Genomic DNA, 22,288 nt, shown 5'->3' with positions numbered 1-22,288 from the left:
CAGCTCATGGGAGAGTAATATATTTAACTCTGTTCTCCTCGTTCCCCAAGAAGTCCGCGTCATATTCCAGTTCAGCCATCCAACCAACATTTATTAATTCATTTAGATAAATATTTACAGGGTACTCACTCTGTACCAGATAAAGCCTTCATGGAGGGAACAGAGTAATGAAATAAAGCAAATAAATAAAAATTCCTATCTTTGAAGAACGCTATGCAGAAGAGATACATGGTTCCCTGGGGAGCTATAGTAGGAGATGTGGATCTATTGGGAGAAGCTGCCTTTAGCAAGTGAACTTCAACCTAGGATCCAAGGATGTATAGGAGTTAACCAGGCAAATGCTAATTGTGTTTCTCATGTGTGCATGGGGTCACTATTCTGGGGTCTTGAGATGCTACATTCAAACCTCTGCCCTCAAAAACCTAGCCATCTAATTGTCAAATCACAATCAAGTTTCCTAAAATAAGATAACAAAGAGGAAAAGAAACTCAAAAGTGAGTTCAAAGTCAATAAGATTAAGTAGTCAAGAAAGACTCTGAAGAAAATGTAGCTTGGGTTCAGTTTCTATGCCAGAAAGAAGAAAGGGTATCCAAACAAGGGGAATAGCATGGGTAAACACTCAGAGGGGTCAATGTCAAGGATTCTTTATTGGACAGTGCGATGACCAGTAGGATGAGAGTAAAGGATGGGTATAATGTGAAAAGGATGGCCTGTCCTTGGTAGCCACGTAAGGATGCGTAACTTAATGTGGTGGGAACTAAGGAGCTAAGAACAATGAGATCGAGGCAGGATCTACAGGACTGATGTAGCCGACTATGTCATCTGGAGAGAATAGCAACAGGGGCTGGACATAGGGATCCAGACAGCAGTAGAGAGTCTCACAGGGAAAACGTCCTTCCTTTCATCCATGGGAAACTGGCATACAAGAGGTTCATTGGGTTTTTAGCCTCTGAAAAGGAAATTTCTATTAAAAGGGAAACATAATTATATTGCTTAATATAATCTGATTCATCTCATCTGTTTTATCCATCTGTCTCCTATAACCAAGGAAATATACTGAAACCAAACCACTTTCTTTCATTTTCCAGAAGTGCTCTGCACAGAGGAGACCATATTTGCAAGTCATCTAGGACTCAGCTCTCCCAGAGCAAACCCATGGACTGGGAGACCCAACCCTTCTCCAACTTTCAGGAACCTTCTTTCCTACTCAATAAATTTGCTGCCGCTGTGGTGGAGTGGGAGTGAGGGTGGCAGGTTTAGGTCATGTTGGTAAAAGGCTTCCTTAGCCAAAATGCCCTCTGGGAGGGCTGTAGAGCCAGCCATGAGGCTAAGGGAGAGGAATCTCTTCCCCCAGCAGACTCTGCCCTATGCTCTGTCCTCCTGGCTCCCAGGACCAGCAGTTCTCTGGTTGGAACACACATTGGTAGGTCATCTTCTAGCATGTCCCCCTACTTAGATAGCTGTCTTATTTTCTAGATCTCTTCAGGAAAAATGAGTTTCTAAATGAGTTTCTTTGGTGTCCTTTCTGTACACTTTAAGGGTGTTTGAGCAGTAATAGAGAAGACAGCTTCATCTCTGCTTCAACGTACATTGCAAAGTGCCAATGAGGACGGTGCTAGAATTTCTATATAGGAGGGGCCAATGTATGGCCCAATGGGACTTCACCTGAGGCTATATTTGCATAGCAAAATGCTGTTTTGATTTTAATCTTATTTATTGGGGCAGCACATGAAAGTAATGGGATACTAAATCCATACCTTCCAATCCTGTCCTTGATACCAGTACTAAAACTAGGTTTCTTTTGAGCTAGCGGCTCACTTATAAAAGTCCTGTACTTTCATCTTTATTTTCACTCCAAGGACAGAACAGGGTCTTGCATGCAGACATCTTTTATCAGTGGATAAATTGATCAATTAATTACCTAACTTAACTAACAGGTTGGCTACTTCTTTCTCATGGGAACATGAGCATCTGCTGAGAAGGTTCTCAGAAATCACCCCTAGTGTTCCACCCTCCCGCACCCCACCCAAACCAGACCTACCAGCTCCCTCTCAGGGCCTCAGGGCCTCTCCTTGGAAACTGGAAAAGTTTTCCTGGGTCTCTGAGGCCCTCTAGTGGTCATTTTAGGATGAAATCCTGTCTAGCAGCTGCCCTTCCCACCTAAAAACTCCCCCCCCACCCTGAGAAAGAAAAAGAAAGAAAATCCTTTTCTTCTAGAAGACTTCTCCTAAAAAGAAAATTTGGGGATGTCTAGTTTCTGACACCATCTTGATGGTGAGAGGTCAGAAACGTTCTGACCTCTTAATGTTGCCCCGGTTGGTTTGTTATTGATGAGCTTTCAAAGTATCTCACTGTCTGCTCTGTACCCAGAATGGCTCTCCCCTCATCCATCTCCCCAAGTTTGGACTTTAATTTGGTCTTTAGGTTTGTGTCAGAGCATTCCTGACTGTCTTTTTCTCCTAAAAATACAGGAAGGGTCTAGCTGTGGCCCTTATATGGAAGAGGGCCGATTTCCCTGCCTGGTTATCCAAAGTGCCCTCACAAAGCCTCTGCGTGAGTCCAGGGGCACCGCAGGGAGCCTTGGCAGACCCAGGGACTGCTTACTGTCTTTTGTGACTTTGGTAGGTGAACCTGGGGTGTGGTTTGAAATTGACCACGTTGGTCATTTTTATGAATCGATTTGTGCAAACAAACCCATGGGAAGTGTTCCTAATATAAACAGCCTGAGTTATTGCCATCTCACCTTCATCTGACCCCCGGGAGCTCTAAAGAAAAGCCCATCATACTCACCTGGCCTTCAGCCCGAACCAGGCAATTAGGCCGCTAGCCAGGATGAGACTGAAAGAGAAGGAGCCTCCAAGTCTGATGACACCCGCTGTTCCCTTGGCTTGTGCTATGCACTGACCATCGTATCTCTTGTATAAGTGAGGCAAGTATGATCATCTCCATTTTATAAGACAGGAAATTGAAACTTGGAGTTCAATGTATTTCCCACGATCACACAACTATGTAAGCTGCAGTGTTAGGATTCAAACCCAGCTCTCTCTCCAAAACCTACTCGTTAGCCAGCCCCTGCCTCTTCTTGTACTTAGCTTTGGGTTTCAGGTTCTTGACTCATAGTCTGTGTGAACTCCCACCTTCTAGACTTGGGCAGTGCACAGCCTGCACATCTGTAGAGTGGCTCAAACCAAGTTTAATTGGCTTGAAACCATCCCAAGGCCAAGATTCTAAACCTGGCCTAAAATCTAGAGTTTTGCTGCTCCAAATATAATCCCTGCCCTGAAGGGTCAGCAGTGTAACCTTTTTAGGAATGTAAACTTGGGGGGCCCACTCCAGATCTAATGAATCACAATCTTCAAACCTGGAGACCAGGAATCTATACCCAGGGCTTCTCCACTTTGATGTGCACTGAAATCACCTAGGGATCTTATTAAATGCAGATTCTGATTCAGGAGGGCTAAGGAGATCATGTTGAGCTTCTGCTTCTTTAGCCAGCTCTGGGATGATGTGAATGCCCCGAGCCACATTCGGAATAACATGGCTCTACATTAGCTGTTCTCAAACTTAAGCCTGCATTCAAATCACTTGGAGGGCTTCTTAATACACAGATTTCTGGGCCACATCCCAAGAGAATCTGATTCAGAGGGTCTGGGATGAGGCCCAAGACTTTACACTTCTAACAAGTCTCCAGGTGATGCACAGGGACCCCAGTTTGAGAACCACTGTTCTAGCCTACCAGAACTTTCTTAAATTAGACAATTAACCTCATTGCTTGGTATCTCCGTGAGCTCTACTCCATCCCCTAATCCTGTCATTTTAGAGCTGAAAGAGACTTCAGATACCAGAGGCAAAGCCAGGATTAAGCATCCTGTCTCTATTCAGCATTGTTTACTCTCCTGCTGGCTCTGAAGGCTCCATAAATTCTCCAGCATCCAGCAACTGCAGTATTTTGGGGGAGCTCTCCATCTTGAGCCAGCTTTGCAGGCGCTTGAATCCCAATCCGACACATATGTCATAGGCACAATCCGTGAAAACACAGGGTCCTCCTACTTCACAGTTCTGTGAAGATAGAGCTTTGGAAAAAACCAGCAGCCAGGCTGGCAGCCGTGGTGGAGAGAAAATGCAGCAGCTTGTAGGCAAACCCAGACAGACAAGGTGATTCAGCACGGAAGCCCTGGAGCAACATAATGGACCAGGATACCCACAGCAACTGCCAGCCACGTTGTGCTAGGCAATTCTGAGAAGGTCATTTAACTTCTCTGTGCCTGAGAAATCTCCCTACCCACCCCTCTTTTTTGGAAAACAATACTGTCATTCAAGTAAATACACATAAAAGAGGGCTTCATATGTAGACTTGGGTTGGGGGTTGGAACATTTGGTTTCTGTTCTGCGAAAAATCATTCAATGCTCAGTGGCTTAAAAAAAAGCAACCATTTATTACTGCTTATGAGTTTTGGGGAAAAAGTAGATGTGTGCAAGGTTCCTGTTGTCACTCCTGCCTTGTTCTATTGGGGAAAAGCAAGACCCACGACCGGCCTACTGCTTGATGGGAGGGGCTGTAACATCACAGGCTAAAGAAATAGAAAGGGGGGAAGGTGGCCATTTTTGCAATGTGCCACAGAGATGTTTTGTTTGGTTAGGAGATCCTGAGACAAAGATATTAAAGCAAGTGGTATATTTGGTTACTTGGGAAGTAAAGGAAATACTGTCAGGGGAGTAGGGGATTGAGACACAGAGCAAAGCAGCCAGTAAAGGGTACCTAACTGGGCCAGCTAGCACTCTGGGCAGTTGGAGCTTAATGCCATTGGAAAACTCTGGAAATGTTGGACACAGAATTTTTGTTGTCCTACCTGAGAGGGAGCTGGAATATTTGTACTATACATCAATTCACATCCATCCTTTGTTGAGAGCTGCTCTCAGGGGACACTAATTCTCCATCATTTCAACTTTCCATGCTGAGCAGAGTGGCCCCAGAGGTATGTAGGTCCTGGCAGCTGGTGGCCTGGCCACTGTGCACTGAAGAAGTAAGGGCGGGAGATACAGGTAGGATACCTCCAGTATCTCCTGCAGTGCAGTGGTGATAAAACAGAAGAAAAAAAACTCAAGCTTCTGTTTTAAGCTAGTCAAAACCTCTTTCTTTCTTTTCTTTCTTTCTTTCTTCTTTCTTTCTTTCTTTCTTTCTTTCTTTCTTTCTTTCTTTCTTTCTTTCTTTCTTTCTTTCTTGTTTTTCTGTCTTTCTATCTTTCTTTGTCTTTCTTTCTTGTCTACTTGTTTTATTTTGGGTAATGCCTCATTTCTCTTGCTGGCAAAGGTCAGGACACTAGATGGCATCATATCAAGTTGCCCTACAACTCAGGAAACAGATGCCAGGCAGTGTTCCTAATTGTCCTTGGAATCGAACAATACCAGCCTGAGCTGAGAGCGAAGGATTGTGTCTGCAGCAGGGAGCAGTGGTGGCCATTTGGCCACGGCTCTGTCTGGGCTCACTGTCAGCAACTTCACAAACCACTGGGGGAGGATGGGGAGCAGACGGAGCATGGAGGGGCAGGCAGAGGTCTCTGGCACTTTCTAAGGAGTGGGATTCACAAAATCCCTGGAAGGAAGCAGTAAGGAGAATGACACTTTCCACCCCCAGAAAGATATCTGAAGTATATAGAAAAATGGGCTGGAAGCAAAAAACCTGAGACTAATGGTAAAGATTTATTCTTGGAGGGTGAGAGTGAAAAGAAGGTAGTAGGATGAGGTTGTAAGTAAGAGTCAAAGTGATTTAATATTTAAAATATTTGAAACAAGAAAAAAGGCCAGGAATGATCAGTTCTTCATAATGGATTTTAGGTGGTTATCATATTGTTATCTTTACTTTTTCTTAAATTAAAAAAAAAAATGTGTTGTGGAAAATGGATATGATGTCCTGTAATTAGCAAGGTCCAGTAGGGTTCAAGAAGGAACACTGATCTGTTTCTTGGGTAAACTTTGTCAAATACTTTCCCTTCTGAGCCTCTATTTCATTATTTATAAAATGAAGATACTAAGAGTAGCCATGTCACAGGATTGTGACAAGACTCAAATGATGTAATGTACCCGCAGTACGTAGTACAGTACCCCAAACAAGATGGTCCTTCCAAAAATGCTCTCTGCTCCCTTTGCCCCTCCCCCCAGACACTTAGCACCAAGGGTGCAAGGGTTAAGCTCCTCTATCACACTGAGTCAAACCAGATCATTAGCTAGTTGTCTAGATACAGCAAAACAGAAAAATCTTAACTAAGCCTATCCTGGCTCCTCTGAATCCAGAGACAGAGTTGGTCTTAAAAAAGAGGAGAAAATGTTTCTTGGAAATATAGCTAGAGGGACATCTTCCGTTGTGTAAAAAGGGATTCTGGAATTTATCAATTCTTGACTTTTCACCGGGCCTTAAGGTTTTCTACCTTGAAGGGGCACTAACCCTTTCCAGAACAGACCTAGGTGCTTTTGCATGGCTTGTGAAAGAGCTACTGTCTTTCTCTGAGTGTAAATGAGAACTCTTGACTCCTTATACAAATTAGAGAAGACCCATGGCTAGCCTTGACAACACACAATGTTGTGAGGATAAGAGAGGAATAATGGGCCTCTAAGAGTGGAAGGTATGGAATGAAATCTGTTGAATGGAGAAATTAGAACCTGACCTCCAGGAAAAAAGGGATCTCCGGTTTCTTTCCATCTCACCAGGGAAGCTGAGGGTAGTAGCCTCAGAAAGGAACAGAATATCCCTCAGGGTCTCATTTTATCTGAGATTCTCTGAATCAGGAAGAAATTGTCCCTAAACAAAGATAGAGAAGGCAGAGCCAAGAGCCACTGGGCTGGGCTTGCTCCATACAGGGATTACAAATAATCTCAGCCTTCTCCACGCTCCAGGGTCCACGGGAGCTGGTGTGTTTGTATGTCTTTGTACGGGACTTCCCAACCATTTTGTATCAGTTACCCATTACCATAACAATGCTGCATAATAAACCATCCCAAAATTTAGTGACTTGAAACAATAACCATTTAGTTCACATTTCTGAGGCTAGCAATTGGAACTGAATTGGAAAGTTGTGGGCTCAGTTGAGCTGTCATGTGAGTAGGGTCAGTGGCAGATGTGGCAGGCAGCTCTGTAATCTGAGATGGGCTTTCTCACATCTCAGGGACTGAAGTATCTATCTCTTCTTTCTGCGCATCTGTTCTACTTTGCTTTCTCTGCAGAATCTCTCCATTTACTTGCAAACTTCCTCATAGTCCTTACTGGCAGCCACACTCCTAAGGCTACAAGAATCTGTATCTCTGCCCTTCACTGCTAGGTGGCTGCAACAGTCCCTGTGCGCGCACGCACGTGTGTGTGTGTGTGTGTGTGTGTGTGTGTGGTTCAACTTCCCAAAGAAAGAAAATTTATTAGCTCAGCCAGATCTATACATGGCTACCCTTGAGCCACATGTCCACTCCTGGATTAACCAGTCATGCTGAGAGATGCTATGGAAGGAAAAGGGAAATCAGATTTCCCTCTGTAAAATGAAGGGTAGGGATTAAGAAAATCCACAATCCCTTTATCAGCTCTAACATTCTATGAAAATGGGAGAGATAGAGAATGAATTAAGAAAATTTAAAAGCGTTATGCGAGGTCCATCAAAGGGATAAGTTGAGCCGTTGCTTGCTTTATATTTGAATGCTGTGCATGGTTTTCATGATGGCAATAATAATTTATTGACAAAATGCTTTTATTGAATTGCCTTTACTGAAGAGGCCCTGCATGCTTTTTCACCAGCTTGTTACAATTAAAAGCAGCAGTAAACAGAGCCTTTCTATTTAGATTGAAAAGCAACAATTAGGCTTGCTCAGCTATAAATAGGAGGCAGCTTCACATCTATGGCCCCAACTGCACACATTAGAGACTCCAGCCCCAGATGCCCCCAATTTATTTCTGCAGGGCAAACCAATAAATTGTCAAACTCTGACCTTAAAGCTGACAATTTCTTAGAAAATGGAAGTAGGTAAATTATGTATAATTCTAGATAATTACTGGGATGTCCATGAGGCCAGGAAATGAGTACACATGCTGGAAATCTAAATTTACAAGCTTCTAGCTTTTTCATTTTACCGTTATCAAATCACATTTTGCCTGTCAGGGAAACTGTCAGACCTGGCTTTCCTTTGCCTGAGAGGCATGAAAGAAAAAAATAAATTTTAAAATGAAGGGAGGGGAAAATGGAAAATATAAAGTTCTTTCTCAAGATTCCCAGTGATTCAGTAAAGAGACCAGAACATGGACAGTCAGTGCTAAATATTTTTTAATTTAAAAAAAAAGTGCCATTCATCTCATTTATAAGCCACATATACTAAGTTTTCAGAGTCCTAAAGGCATTTATTTCAACCTTCTTATTTTCTGCAGGAGAAACCAGAGGCTCAGGAAGCCATAGGAACTGTCCAAGGTCATAGAACTTGACAATGGCAAGCTTTCCTGACTACCACTCCTGTGTTGATTGAATGGAAAAATTTGCCTTCTCCTTCTTTCCAGTACAAAAGACTAGATTACTGGGACCTACATAATAAAAAGTTCAAAGGATGCAATATTTCTTTGAGTGCAAGACAAGCTTTCAAAGGTGACAAGATTTTCCCACTTAGAGATATAAGGTCCACTCTGCCTCTGTATCCCCCATGTGAACCAAAAGTCACAGGTTTCCAAAATCCCCCAAAAGAGTGATTTTACAAAATATGTCTTGGGCAATCATATCCTTTGAGACTTGCAGGTCTTGGTTTTCTGTTTGAGCATGCCCTGTCTCCTAATGATTTTCCAACTGCCTCTGACTTTCCTTCGGTCATGTGCTGGGATATTCTGTTTTGACCTTTGCATCTTCTCTATCATCTCTGTGCCACAGGGGATGGATATTTATGGGTTCTTCAATGGTACCCGAGTCATTTGGCCACCATTGAGTTTGGCTAATGTGGGGTGGGTAACTAATAGGTGACTGGATAGCAAGCAATAAAAAAAAAAAATCCAGATTTTCTATTCTTTCATTTCCTGCAGAGTGAAGTAGAGTTGCCCAGCTGAGCTCATCCCAGATTATCCAAACTCAAGTCAAAATCCAGACACATGAGTGAGAATAAATAACCTGTAATACAGCCACATGCAGAAGAATGAAACTGGACCATTCTCTTACACCACACACAAAAATAAACTCAAAGTGGTAGAAAGATCTAAATGTGAGACAAGAATCCAACAAATACTAGAGGAAAATACAGGCAACAACCTTTTTGAACTTGGCCATGTCAACTTCTTGCAAGATACATCTATGAAGGCAAGGGAAACAAAGGCAAAAATGAACTATTAAGACTTCATCAAGATAAAAAGCTATTGCACAGCAAAAGAAACAGTCCACAAAACTAAAAGACAACCTACAGAATGGGAGAAGATATTTGCAATTGACATATCAGATAAAGGGCTAGTATCCAAGATCTATAAAGAATTTCTCAAACTCAACACCCAAGAAACAAACAATCCAGTCATGATATGGGCAGAAGACATGAACAGACGTTTCTCCAAAGAAGACCTACACATGGCCAACAAGCACATGAAAAAATGCTCCATATCACTTGTCCTCAGGGAAATACAAATCAAAACCGCAATGAAATACCACCTCACACCAGTGAGAATGGCGAAAATTAACAAGACAGGGAACAACAAATGTTGGAGAGGATGTGGAGAAAGGGAACCCTCCTGTGCTGTTGGTGGGAATGCAAACTGGTGCAGCCACTCTGGAAAATAGTATGGAGGTTCCTCAAGAAGTTAAAAATAGAGCTATCCTATGACCCAGCAATGGTACTACTGGGTATTTACCCCAAAGACACTGATGTAGTGAAACGCTGGAACACCTGCACCAATGTTCATAGCAGCAATGTCCACAATAGCCAAACTGTGGAAGGAGACATAATGTCTTCTGACAGATGAATGGATAAAGAAGATGTGGTCTATATTTACAATGGAATATTCCTCAGCCATCAGAAAAGACAAATACCCACCATTTGCTTTGACATGGATGAAACTGGAGGGTATTATGCTGAGTGAAATAAGTTAATCGGAGAAGGGCAATCATCATATGGTTTCACTCATATGTGGAATATAATAGTGAAAAGGATTATAAGGGAAAGGAGGGGAACTGAGTGGGAAAAATTAGAGAGGGAGACAAACCACGAGAGCCTCCTAACTCTGGGAAACAAACAAAGGGTTGCGGAAGGGGAGGTGGGTGGGGGGATGGGGTAACTGGGTGACAGGCACTAAGGAGAGCACTTGATGGGATGAGCACTGGGTGTTATACAATATGTTGGCAAATTGAATTTAAATTTTTAAAAAGAAAAATGACCTGCAGTAAGCCACTCAATTTTCAGTGGTAGTGTGTTGTGCAGGAATAGCTAATACAAAATATGACACACACACACACACACACACAAAATATGACACGGAGAAAGAAGAGTTTACACAATAACGCCTTCTAGAAACTGAGATAAACTACTCCAAAGACCAGAAATGGAAGTGAATGCAGAGGAGTAACTGGGATTAAGTTTTCAGACTCACTTAACTCCAGATCCAGAAGCAAATGGTCAATGGAGAAATCTGGATTGCTGTGTGGTAACAAGAGCAAAAGTGTCCCATGGGAAGGAAGAGACTCTTCAAACTCACTGAAGTCAGAAGCCAGGTTTGAGATTTTCTCACCCATTAAAGGACACTGAAATACACTCTTAAAACTATGTCTCAACTACCATTTTTGGAAAACTGTGTGACAGGGAAGCTTTAAGAAATAGTCTTTCATCCTCAGTTGCTGAGTATGTAATAACTCCAATATCAGTTAAGTTTGGGAGCTGTGAGCTACCAATGTAAGACCTACTTTTGACTAAATGTTCCTAGGAGGTGGTGGAAGAAGAAACCGAATGTAAATCTGCAAGACTATGAGACATGGGGGTTGAGGTGGGGGAATGGGGGAAAGAGAGAGGGAGGGAGAGAACCTCCATTCAATAATAGAATTCCAAAACACATGAGGAAATAACACTAAGAGCAAAAAAAAAAAAAAAAAAAAAGCAACAGGAAATTAATTTACTCAAGATGAAATGGAAATAATAAGAGATAATTTCCCACAGATCTTCACTGAAATAACTACTAAACTATGTATTTCAGACAAAAGAAGAAAACACCCTGAGAGAGATGAAATGGAGTACATAAACAATAGTACAGAATTTTATAAAATATGATCAATGTAGTTTGCTATTGACTCAAAAAGAGAAAGATATTTTTCATATAACTAGCTATAATTCAAATACTACCAAGGAAAATATGGATGGGGAAGGTGTTCGGTGAGTAACTCGAGCATATTAAGTTCCTGGGTTATTTAGGATGAGGGAGAGACACCGAATAACTTAAACTCTGTTAAGTTTTTTATGCTTTAAGCTTTAAGAACATGATTATCAGACCAGAATTTTAAAAATCCAGCTGTGTGTGATTTACAATAGAAACACCTAAAATATAATCATCCAGAAAAGTTGAAAATAAAGAAATGGAAAAAGAACAAAAAGGCAATTACTAACTAATAGAAAGCTATACAGCTATATTAATATCAGATTGAATTGAAATTGAATGCAGGCCAAAAAGCATAAAAGGAGACCTAATATCATAAAAGAAACAATTCTGTATTTGAATTGGCTTGAAATATATAGGAAATATATATGGCTTAAAATGGTTTGAAATATAAAGGAAAAATAATACACTAAGTTGCAAGACAAAATTAAAAAAAAAATCTACCATCCTATTCAAGGTCTTAAAACACATATATCAAAACCTCTGGATCTAGCAGAAAATAGCAATGTATATTTAAAAAGCTAAATAACAAAAATAAATAAATAAATAAATAAATAAATAAATAAATAAATAAATAAATAAATAAAAAGCTAAATAACCCATTTTAGGAGTACCTAGCTGGCTCAGTCAGTAGAGTATACAACTCTTGATCTCGGGGTTATGAGTTCAAGCCCCACTTTGAGTGGAGAGCCTACTAAAAAATAAAATAATAATCCATTTTGTAGCTCTAGAAACTGAGGCTCAGGGAAGTTGAGTGACTCCCTCAAGATCACAGTTTATACGAGTCAGAGCCAGAACTAAGACATCTTCTAATGCTAAATCCTATGCCTTACTTGTTTTATAACACTAAAGCGTATAGAATAAACTGCATATTTGCAGAACTGACTAGCCTTTTCCAGACCCTTAAAATAATTTTAAGTATGCATAAGTTAGCGTATCTGTTAGCACATCTTAAGTTAGCTATACGTTGGTGTTTTACTCACATGTCCTGGGGTTCCTTTGACCTTTTCAGTTTGCCTTCCTTTCCTTTCTATGTATTTTGCTTCTAATTGTTCAACTCTGATTCTCTTTAAAAAAACACCCTTGGCCACTGGGGTGGTCAGTGAGAGACAGAAGTTCCTGGGATTTTATGTCCTCAAGAATGGTCATTATCCAATAATGAACTAGGGTGGAAAAATGAAAGCCCAGCTCCCTTGCTTTGGGATTAGACCAAAATCTGAGGTGTAACTTACTCCTCTATCCTCCACTATAGGATCACGCCAAGGCTGGAACTCTACTTTGCTTCTTCCCTTTTCTGTCCTGCTTTCTGCACCCAGTTTTTCCCAAGAGAACCTCTTCAATAAACCAAATTGCACGTGAATTATCATCTCAAGATCTGCTTCTTTGAATCCTTTCCTAAAATAAGGATCACATAGGACACCTGGGTGGCTCAGTGGTTGATCATCTGCCTTCGGCTCAGGATGCAATCCCAGAGTCCTAGGACTGAGTTCCACGTCTGGCTCCCTGCAGGGAGCCAGCTTCTCCCTCTGCCTATGTCTCTGCCTCTCTCTCTGTGTCTGTCATGAATAAAATCTTAAAAAAAAAAAAAAAAAGGATCATACACTCTGTACTAGAAGTATAGAGGGAGTAGAGAATAGTCCTAGTGAAAGAAGGTTTGAGTGACTCAGGGTTCCTAATGTTTTTGTCGTTTGGAATTTCCAGTTTTATTTAGGCACTGGCAATCTGGCATTGTGAATGTAGTGTCTGCCAAAGTAGAAAAAACTCTTGCAATTTTAGACTTGGGGTCAATAACTATTGACTGTCCAACTTTCCCTAACAGACCCTCTTGGGTCCAATTCTGGATGAATGATGGTCACAGCTAGAGGATTCTTGGCTTATAATTTTCTCTCCCTCTCCCTCTCTTCTTTCCTCTTTTTTTCTAAGACTGGCTCTGAAGATGTAAAAATGGCAACTCAGAGCTCTGGGCTTTAAAATGCCAAATGATTGATCATCATACAAACATCATTATGACCTTGCAGGTTGATTTGGCCATTATGTCAGCCCCTACTTCGTATTGCATAGCTTTGCATTTCTTTACTTTACAAATTTGGATCTGCAAACTGGCCTTAGGTAGAAATCCAGGTAGAAATCCAGAAATCTACAAATGGGCCCTAGGTAGAAATCCAGGGACATCGGTAGAAATCCAGGGCCATTACATAGCAGACAAAAATTCCATTACCCACTGTGGCCTAGAATATTATTTATATAATAAAATAGTTTCTATTTCTTGAATGTATGCTATGTGCCATTTTACAAATGAAGGAATTGAGGTTTACAAAAGAAAATTAACTTGTCCAGATGCACATGGCTAATATATAGTTAGGTTTTGCCACCAACAGACCAAGGATTTGATGCGTCCCATAAGATCCCTGGACCTCCGTGTATACTATAAGTCAGAGCATACCTTGCCCCTGGTTTTGCTGACCTGGGCTCTAGCACCGGATTTCTCTCTGGTTTTCTTGCTAAGTATTCTACTTGTATTTTCCTGGTTAAGACCCTGACATCCGGGGATCCCTGGGTGGCTCAGCGGTTTAAAGCCTGACTTTGGCCCAGGATCCTGGAGTCCCGGGATCGAGTCCCACGTCAGGCTCCCTGCATGGGAGCCTGCTTCCCCCTCCTCCTGTGTCTCTGCCTCTCTCTCTCTCTCTCTCTCTCTCTCTGTCTATGATAAATAAATAAATAAATCTTAAAAAAAAAAAAAGACCCTGATATCCATTCTCAGCCCACTTGTTTCCTTTCCCTGGGAGCTGACACCTGCTCCTCAAAATATATCTTCTATCTCTACCTACCATCCTTTACATATACACATAGCTGGAGGATTTGCCTGAATACACATCTCTGGGTACTGCCTACTTCAAAACCCTGCTCACCTCCTACCAAAGTTGGCTGTGGCAATGACAGCCTAAAACCCTAAGCGCCATGTTAGGTCATCCCCATAAGTAGAGCTCAAGATGGGGGAAAATCAGGTGCCTATAGTGCATTGAGAAAGGACTTTTAGGAGAAGCATCTAAGGGAGAAAAGCAGACAAGATAGGGGAAGAAGCCAGTCAAAGACATGTGTTCAGGTAAAATCTAAACTTGGTCTGATCCATGAAAGACACTGGAGCACAAATCACAATGCTGACATGATCAGTCCCCTCATTAAGGCAAGGGAATTTTCCTTTTGTATCTTTGTATCAGTCAGTCATTTCTATAGGCTTCTCCTGGTGGAAGTGTAAAGATGTAAGCATGAGTTGAGGGCAATGCTTGGGGAAGGGAGCCTTTGTGAGCCCTTAGCAGCCAATACTCATAGCAGCCAGGGCCTGGGATCTCCTGCCCATCCAACAGCATGTACCACAAGTGCCTGAGCCATGGGCCCTGAACACAGGGACTTCAGCAATCAAATCCCTTTCTCTCTCATTCCCTATTCCTGGCCTCCTCCTGCTTCCCACCAGCCCAAGTGGCTGGGGTCCCCCATGCCAGCTGCTCATCCACAGCTTACTTGATTTTAGTATCTGCACAGAGTCAACTGAATTGGCGCCTGACACTTTATTAGTGTTCTAAATCTTTGTTTACAGTTACCAAGACTCCCCAGGTGGTAGCAAAAAAGTCAACAAGGAAATAAAACTCCACCAGCTGGTGTATTAGTTGCGGATAAAACCCCCACACAGGTAACAGCTGGGTATGCACCCACAAGCCCTTGGGCACCGCTGGCCCTGAAGGCTCATCTGGAGTTGCATGTTTTAATCCCCCTTTCCAAGCCAGCCTGTTTATTCTCCACATCTTCCAGTTCCTTTGCAACCTGTGAGCCTCAGGAAGTGAGGCAGTAATGAGCTTTGAAGCTGTTCCACTCCCTTTGACAGCCTACAACAGTCTTTTGATCCAATTGCTTACTGCTACCTCCAGCAATCTCTTGGCAAAATCTGTGCCATTACACCCCATTGTTTCTGTATCCTAAAACTCATGTCTTTTGATGCTAAATCCTATGTGCTTCCTAGTGTGTGAAATTAACACTTTAATGCAACCCTGAAAAAACTCTCCAGCCTGTTTTATCTGGGTCTAAAGAAATTAGGGTGGGGGCACCTGGGGGGCTCAGTTGGTTAAGTATCTGCCTTCCGCTCAGGATCTCGGGGTCCTGGGATCAAGCCCCACCTAGGGCTCTCTGCTCAGTGGGGAGTTTGTTTCTGCCCTCCCCACCCCCCACACTCATGCTCTCTCTCTCTCTCAAATAAATTAAATCTAAAAAACAAAAAAAAAAAAGAAAGAAAGAAAAGAAAAATAAAAAAAAAGAAATTAGGGTGAAAGAAAAAGAAAAAGAATGTCATGCAGAGGGGCCAAGAGAAATATGCTAACTGTTGCCACTGTTGCTGCTTCAGCTTCCCTGGACTACATGCAGGTAACCCATGGGCTAGAGACCCCATGCAGGCCTCAACAACCTTGGACTTGAGAGCCTTTGCTTGAATCCTGGTTCCAACAAGTCAGAGCTGGGTGATCTGGGACAAGTGACTTAAAGTCTTCATGCAGCGAATTTCTTCTGGTAATTTCTTCTAAAATAATAGAAACTATTACACAGTTGCTGTGAGGATGCCATTTGAAAACACATATTAAACATTCTGCTTCAAAGCTGTACCTAGATTTGGTGGGGCCTGAAGTTTATACAAATATACCCTCACACAAATTAAAATAAATGAAAACATTTACATTTGCAAATTTTATGAAAACATAACCATGTGAACATGCTAAGTCCCCTTTCAGAGCCTTAAGAAGGGTCCTGCATGTGAAGAGGTCCCAAATTTCAGCTTCATTGGCTTTACTGTAAATCTGCCTTTGCTTACCACAATGACTGGCATTTAGCCAGTGCTCACTAAAAGTTAACTATCATGGGGATCCCTGGGTGGCACAGCGGTTTAGCGCCTGCCTTTGGCCCAGGGCGCGATCCTGGAGACCCGGGATTGAATCCCACGTCGGGCTCCCGGTGCATGGAGCTTGCTTCTCCCTCTGCCTATGTCTCTGCCTCTCTCTCTCTCTCTCTGTGTGTGTGACTATCATAAAAATAAAAAATTTAAATAAAATAAAATAAAAAAATAAAAGTTAACTATCATGGATTTGGTTTGGGAAAGAAGGGCCTTTGTTTCTTATGCATGTGCTCCTTGTTAGACCCAGTGCCTCTTGGGAATGACCTGCAGACCTGTTCAGGTGGTCTGGGATCTAGGGGAAGTTTAGGAGAATGTATGTGTGTCTGTGTGGAGCAGTACCTTAGGAAAGAGATGGGACCAACTGTATTATTTAGGGTAAATAATGTTAGCCCTATACCAAACAAGCTCTACAATTTCAGCAATCCAGCAATTTAGAAATGTAGTTCTTATTCATATAAATTCCACCAGGTTCTCTTGGTTTGGTTAAGACCCAGACTCCTTCATCTCATGACTCCTCATCTTAGTTTGTTAGAATCTTCTCCATTCACCTGGTAAGTAGGAAAAACAGAAAATGGTAGAGAGCTCATGGAAAATTTTCATGGGCCATATTCTTCTGGATAGAACTCAGGTACATGTCTACAACTAACTGTAAAGGAGTCTAGGAAATGTAGTCTAGCTGAGTAGCCAGGAAGAAAGGGAAATGGAGTAGGCAAGCCAATTACACCTTTGCCAAGCTAACTTTCCTCTAAGCTTGACTAAGGACCACAAGGCAGGGGTGAAGTAGTTTTTTGGAGCCTGATAATGAGAGAGTACTGTCCATAGACTGAGTAGGTAAGAGTTATGGGAAACACAGAAGATAAAAAGAAATCATAAGAGGCAGGTCTATAGCTTCAAAGTTCAGTGAGGTCTTTTGTTGACCTTCTGCTGATCCTACTAAAGGACACAGTCTGGGGCAACTGGCTCATGCCAGTTGGAGGAATATATGACTCTTGATCTCACAGTCAGGAGTTCAAGCTCCATAGGGAATGTAGAGATTACTTAAATAAATAAACTTAAAAAAATAAGAGTCCATGGAAAGATCAAGGAAAAACCCCTCTACTAGTAGGTTGTCTAAGAAGAACAAGGGCCTACTGAAGTACTAGAAGAAGACCGTGGACCAGACCATGTAGACTAAGCTAGAGATAGGAACAAAGGGTGAAGAATGGTCCCCATCCCTGAAAGGTAGAAAGCAATTCATGCTCAAGGAAAAGTCCACAATTTTGGAGAATAGACCAAAGGAAGAGTAACCAAAGAGAAGTATCAGAAAGGACGCAAAAAATATCATAATCTTAGTAGGGAAGATGACAGAACCTACGATGGAAAGCAGAGAGTCAACTCTACCTTTTGGCCACAGCATCACAGCATCTTTTCCTTCCTAGAGAAGGAAATTTAGGCATTTCACATCCACAGAAAGCAGTAAGCAGGCCTTATTCTGGATTAATAGTCTCTATCATGTGAGGATGTACAGCAATTTCCTCCAACAGAATCACCAAACCCTATTGCAACCTCGAGAGCCAAAAGCAAGATCTTGGCCTCATGATGTAGTAGGGGTGGTGAATTAAGTGATTTAGGAATTTCTGTATATTATGGGGCCCCAAGAGACTTTGGATTATTCTCACCTGCCTAATGCAGAAGAGAAAATTTAGGATCCTTTATATATTTTTTTCTTTCTAAAGTTTAATTCCATTCAGACACACAGTAGTTAAAGTTTACACAAAGTCCAGTCTCAAGTACATTTTCAGGATGGCAGATTAAGCCAAGAAGGAAGCAACCACCGTCCACCTCCACCCCATAGAATGAGGTCCCCTGACCCTCAATTCTGAAAACCGATGGACTCCAAAGTTAAACTTGCTTCAAGGCCTCCACATCTCTTCTCAGCGGCAGCTGAACCTCACCAGCTCAGTTTTATCCAAATCTCAAAGGTCAATCTTTACCTGTAAAGGTAGAGTTTACCTCGCTTTCATGGTGTCAGCTTTTCCTCGATGCCCTAATTCTGAAGTGTCTATAATCCTGTTTAAATAGCTGGATCATTTCTTTCCAGATATAGCCCACTACCAGATGGCTCAGCACCAATGGGATATGTGCTACTGCAAGTTCTCCTGCTCTTTGCATCTCTCTGTTTGTCCTGTCCTACTGGATCACTTGCTTTGTCCCAGGCTACTATCTCTGCATGACTTACTCCTGCATACTCTTCAGATCTGGCTTGAATTTCAATTCCTTAGAGTATTGTGTTGTGATTAATCTATCTCAAACACCTACCTCTGTCATTCTCTTCCACATTACTCTGCATTATAGAATTTATTTGCATTAATCTCTTTCCTGTCTCCCTTACTAGAATACGACATACACAAGGGAGTCAGTTTGTCCTGTTTACCAAAACAACCCTAGAACGACCCTATAATTCCTAGGGAATTAATAAATATTTGTTGATTAAATAGACACTGTATCCTACCTGCCCCTCTATTTTTTTTCCAGCAACAGCATCTTGGTTCTTTCCCTTTCAGCTTAACCCCAAGTTAATGAGTCTAGTCCAGCTCTGTCCCAAGCTACAAAATTTCACATTGATAGAGAATGACAAGGATGCACTTTGAACAAGTATTTGTGATTTTGTATCTTGGGGAAATTTAACTAATAGACTCATATTCTGGAAAACATTTGCTATTGTATCAGCCACCTCTGGGGTTCTCTGCACTTTCTCTACAACGTATTACAGGATTGGAAGATAAGAAAGATCATCATTCAACTGTAAAGCTCAGAAAACTTCCTCTCGGTCTCCCTCTTGGCTTTAAAGTAGAAATGAATAATGTATAGAACTTCTCCCCACTGTTGCTTTTCCAGAAAGACATGGTGCTAAACTATAAGCTCCATACATCAAAACTGACTGCCTTGTTCATTTCTGTAAACCAAGTACCTAGAACAACTGCTGGCATATGGTGATGCTCAATAAATGCATGTTGAATGCCTGTGGAATGAACCCCAGGAGCCAGCATCATAAACATTTACCAATTAACTAGACAGAGTCCTAAGCCTTTGGAATAAAGATGTTGGTGATAGCATCCCCAAGTTAGTTCTGTCAGAGTCACTAGTGAGAGGATGGATTTCACTGACCCAAATGTTAGCACCCTAAGGAATAGAAAACTAAAGACCTTCTTTGCTGGTTTTATCATTTAACCTAGTACTCTTTACTCAGCAGAACTTAGCTCCTAATAATAAGTCAATTCTACAGCGGAGAATTTTATTCTTTCACTATCTTGAAGTCATGTAAGTTTCAAGAAAAGGAGTTAGACCTGGGCTAGGTGTCAGAAATTAAAACGAAGACCTAATTTGCATGTCTTTCACCTATGCAATCCTTTCTTAAACATACTTACAAATGAGGATTCCCTAAACCGCTGTTAAGTGGTTTCCTCTGAAGGGTTAGGTAGCTATATCCCTATCTTGCTTTCTCTCTGCCTTCTGATTTTACGTGCTGGGTAATCTAATCACCACAAGGATGGGCTGGTTGCAGAAAGCAGAGCATTGAGTCTTGGTACAGTCAGATGTGTGTGTATTTTCCCTTTTACTGTGAATATGAAGACATGCCAAAGTTTTCAATGAATAATAGAGCTCATCTTAAAGATAACATTGTTTTTTTCCTGAAAATGATCAAACTCCAGGTAATAACAGATTATATCACAGTACCTTCAGAGTGCCTCATTACTGCTTTTCCAGAATTTAGCTGTATTCTATAGGAAAAACCCAAACTACTGGGGTGAAGTATTACAATATTTTCACAAGTGTTGAAAGGATCCCAACTATCAAAAATATGTCAATGTGCCCAAATGGAGACCACTACGTTTGCATGCAATGTCTAAGCCGCTTTCCTGGCACATGGTTGTTTAAGAAACCACTTTTCTTGCTATGCCGTGATAATCTTGCCTCATTCCCACCAAAAGCAAGACAGAATCAGAATAAAATGACTGAGGATAATCCCTAAAATGTGACTTTAAAAGTGTGAAGTGGTTTCTCGGAGACCTGGAAAGCACACATTGTTTAGATTGACCCAAAGTCATCCCCCGGGGTAAGATGGTTTTAAGAGGGCTGTACATTCTTTGACACACCTCCCACTGAAAGATAGAAGATAGGTAGATGTTCCCATCCCTTGAAATTGGGTGGGCTTTGTCATTGCCTCAACTGAAAGAGTGCAACAGAAGTAACACTGTGTGACTTCCAAGACCGGGTATGAAAAGGGGCAAAGAGGTTCTTCCTTGTTCTCTTGGAATACTCACTCTTGGTGACTTCATCTGCCCTATAAGAAATCTGACAACCCGGAGGCTGTCCTGCTCAGGGTACCATGTGGTACCTTTGAGATGGGGAGAAAGAGAAAAAGAGAGAGATGAACAATGAGTCCCAAATATTCTAGCTTCTGCCATTTGATCTTCTCCGCCTAGGGAATGCAGTATGTATATGAATGAAGAAGCCTCAAGAGGACTCTAGCCCTAGCTGCTGTCTGTAACCAAAGCTGGAAGCCAGAAATGCCTAGATGAGCCTGACTCCAGAACCATATGAGATACTAATAAATTGTTGTTGTTCTAAGCTGCAATAAATAACTAGAACAGGAGGCATGTGGCACCTTGGGTGCTATAGAACTCAACCCAAATGATTCTCCTGCCTACTACTGTACACAAGTCTATGATAGACAGCACTGATGGGGAGCACACAGAGACAAGTCAAAGCCTTATGGGACATTGGAGCTGGTAGCTGTCAGCCTGCTACAATTTAGGAGACACTCAATGGAACTTCCCTCAGGGGACTGCTCAGGCCCTTGAATGCTCCCATGGTAATTGCTCCAATAGGATCTGCAAGCTGGAAAACTTGCAAAATATAGAGATCCCCACATCCAACGGGCTTCAAACTGGGAACACTTGGGATTTTGAGAATGGCCTGCAGGAAAGTAGGGTGCAAAGCAAGGCTGGTGGGTACAGTTTATTCCCATTGTCTGATCTCAGGGACAGGGTTCCTTTCTTCTTCCCAGTCTTGCTGGTAGAATATGTGACTCAAGTAGCCAACCAGTGTAATACATTCCTCTGGGCCTTATAAATGGTGTAGGATTGGACATGCAGTCCATGCCAGGCCAATCAAAATGAAAGTCAGAACATTCACAGGGAATACTAGAGAAGAGATGCTCTTTCTTTTTCAGTATATTAGATTTAGAAGGATATTCTTCTGGGAGCTTCTAGCAGCTGTCCTGTGATGAGGAGGGGCAGGTGATCCTGGGGATGGAGTAGAAAGAGGGAAAGCAGAGGGGATGAGGAGACAGATACAAACAAACAAAACTGATCTTGATAACTTTGTACCTGTGTATCCCAGCTATTCTTGAAGCTGGATCTTCCTGGGCTATTTTATGTGAACCCACGGATTTCTTTTCTTTCTCTTGTTGATTTAAGCAACTAGAATTAAAGAACATCAATGAATACATATATGCTAAGATCCTTTTGAATTTTATGTTTGAAAATTATGTCTGGTGCTAAAGATGTGTTTACAAACAGCTGATCTTAGTCCAGCTTATCTACTACTTGATGTTTTACAAAAGGAAAGGAGTAAAGTCAAATTAGTACCCTAGTCACCTGACACAGCTCCATGAAATGATGATAATGATGATGATGTTGATATTAACATTCACTGAGCCCTAATCCTGGGCAAGACAATGTTCCAAGTACTATAAATATATTAGCTCATTTAATCATCTCAATAATATTATAGAGTACTCTATTATTATCCCCATATACAAATGATGGAATTGAGGTACAAAAAGGATAAATAATATCTTGCAGATCACACAGCTAGTAAGTGGTGAAGTTCAGATTGAACCTAGCTTATTCTCCTAGCTCTACTCTATACCACTTCTTTAAAGGTTGAATACCTTCTGGTCAATCAAAAGTTCTGGGGCCTCATGTTACATGCCCCAAAGTACCTGCCTTATGTAT

General features: G+C 41.7%; 1 long non-coding RNA gene across 8 annotated transcripts in view; it reads right to left on the bottom strand.

The window, feature by feature from the left end:
* Positions 1 to 22,288, bottom strand: part of LOC106557702 — a 130,446-nt gene that overhangs the window by 12,182 nt on the left and 95,976 nt on the right. For 4 of the 8 annotated variants that reach the window (XR_005377591.1, XR_005377594.1, XR_005377595.1 and 1 more), the window contains one exon: positions 21,659 to 21,751. This is a non-coding gene — a long non-coding RNA (uncharacterized LOC106557702). Of the gene's footprint in view, positions 1 to 16,519; positions 16,835 to 21,283; positions 21,575 to 21,658; positions 21,752 to 22,288 lie in introns of those variants that run through there. The other 4 variants (XR_005377593.1, XR_005377598.1, XR_005377592.1 and 1 more) reach the window with 2 other exon arrangements.

The sequence above is a fragment of the Canis lupus genome, chromosome 24, assembly GCF_011100685.1.
Source record: "Canis lupus familiaris isolate Mischka breed German Shepherd chromosome 24, alternate assembly UU_Cfam_GSD_1.0, whole genome shotgun sequence".
Taxonomy (NCBI): Eukaryota; Metazoa; Chordata; class Mammalia; order Carnivora; family Canidae; genus Canis; species Canis lupus.
This window is presented reverse-complemented; position numbering and strand designations above follow the sequence as displayed.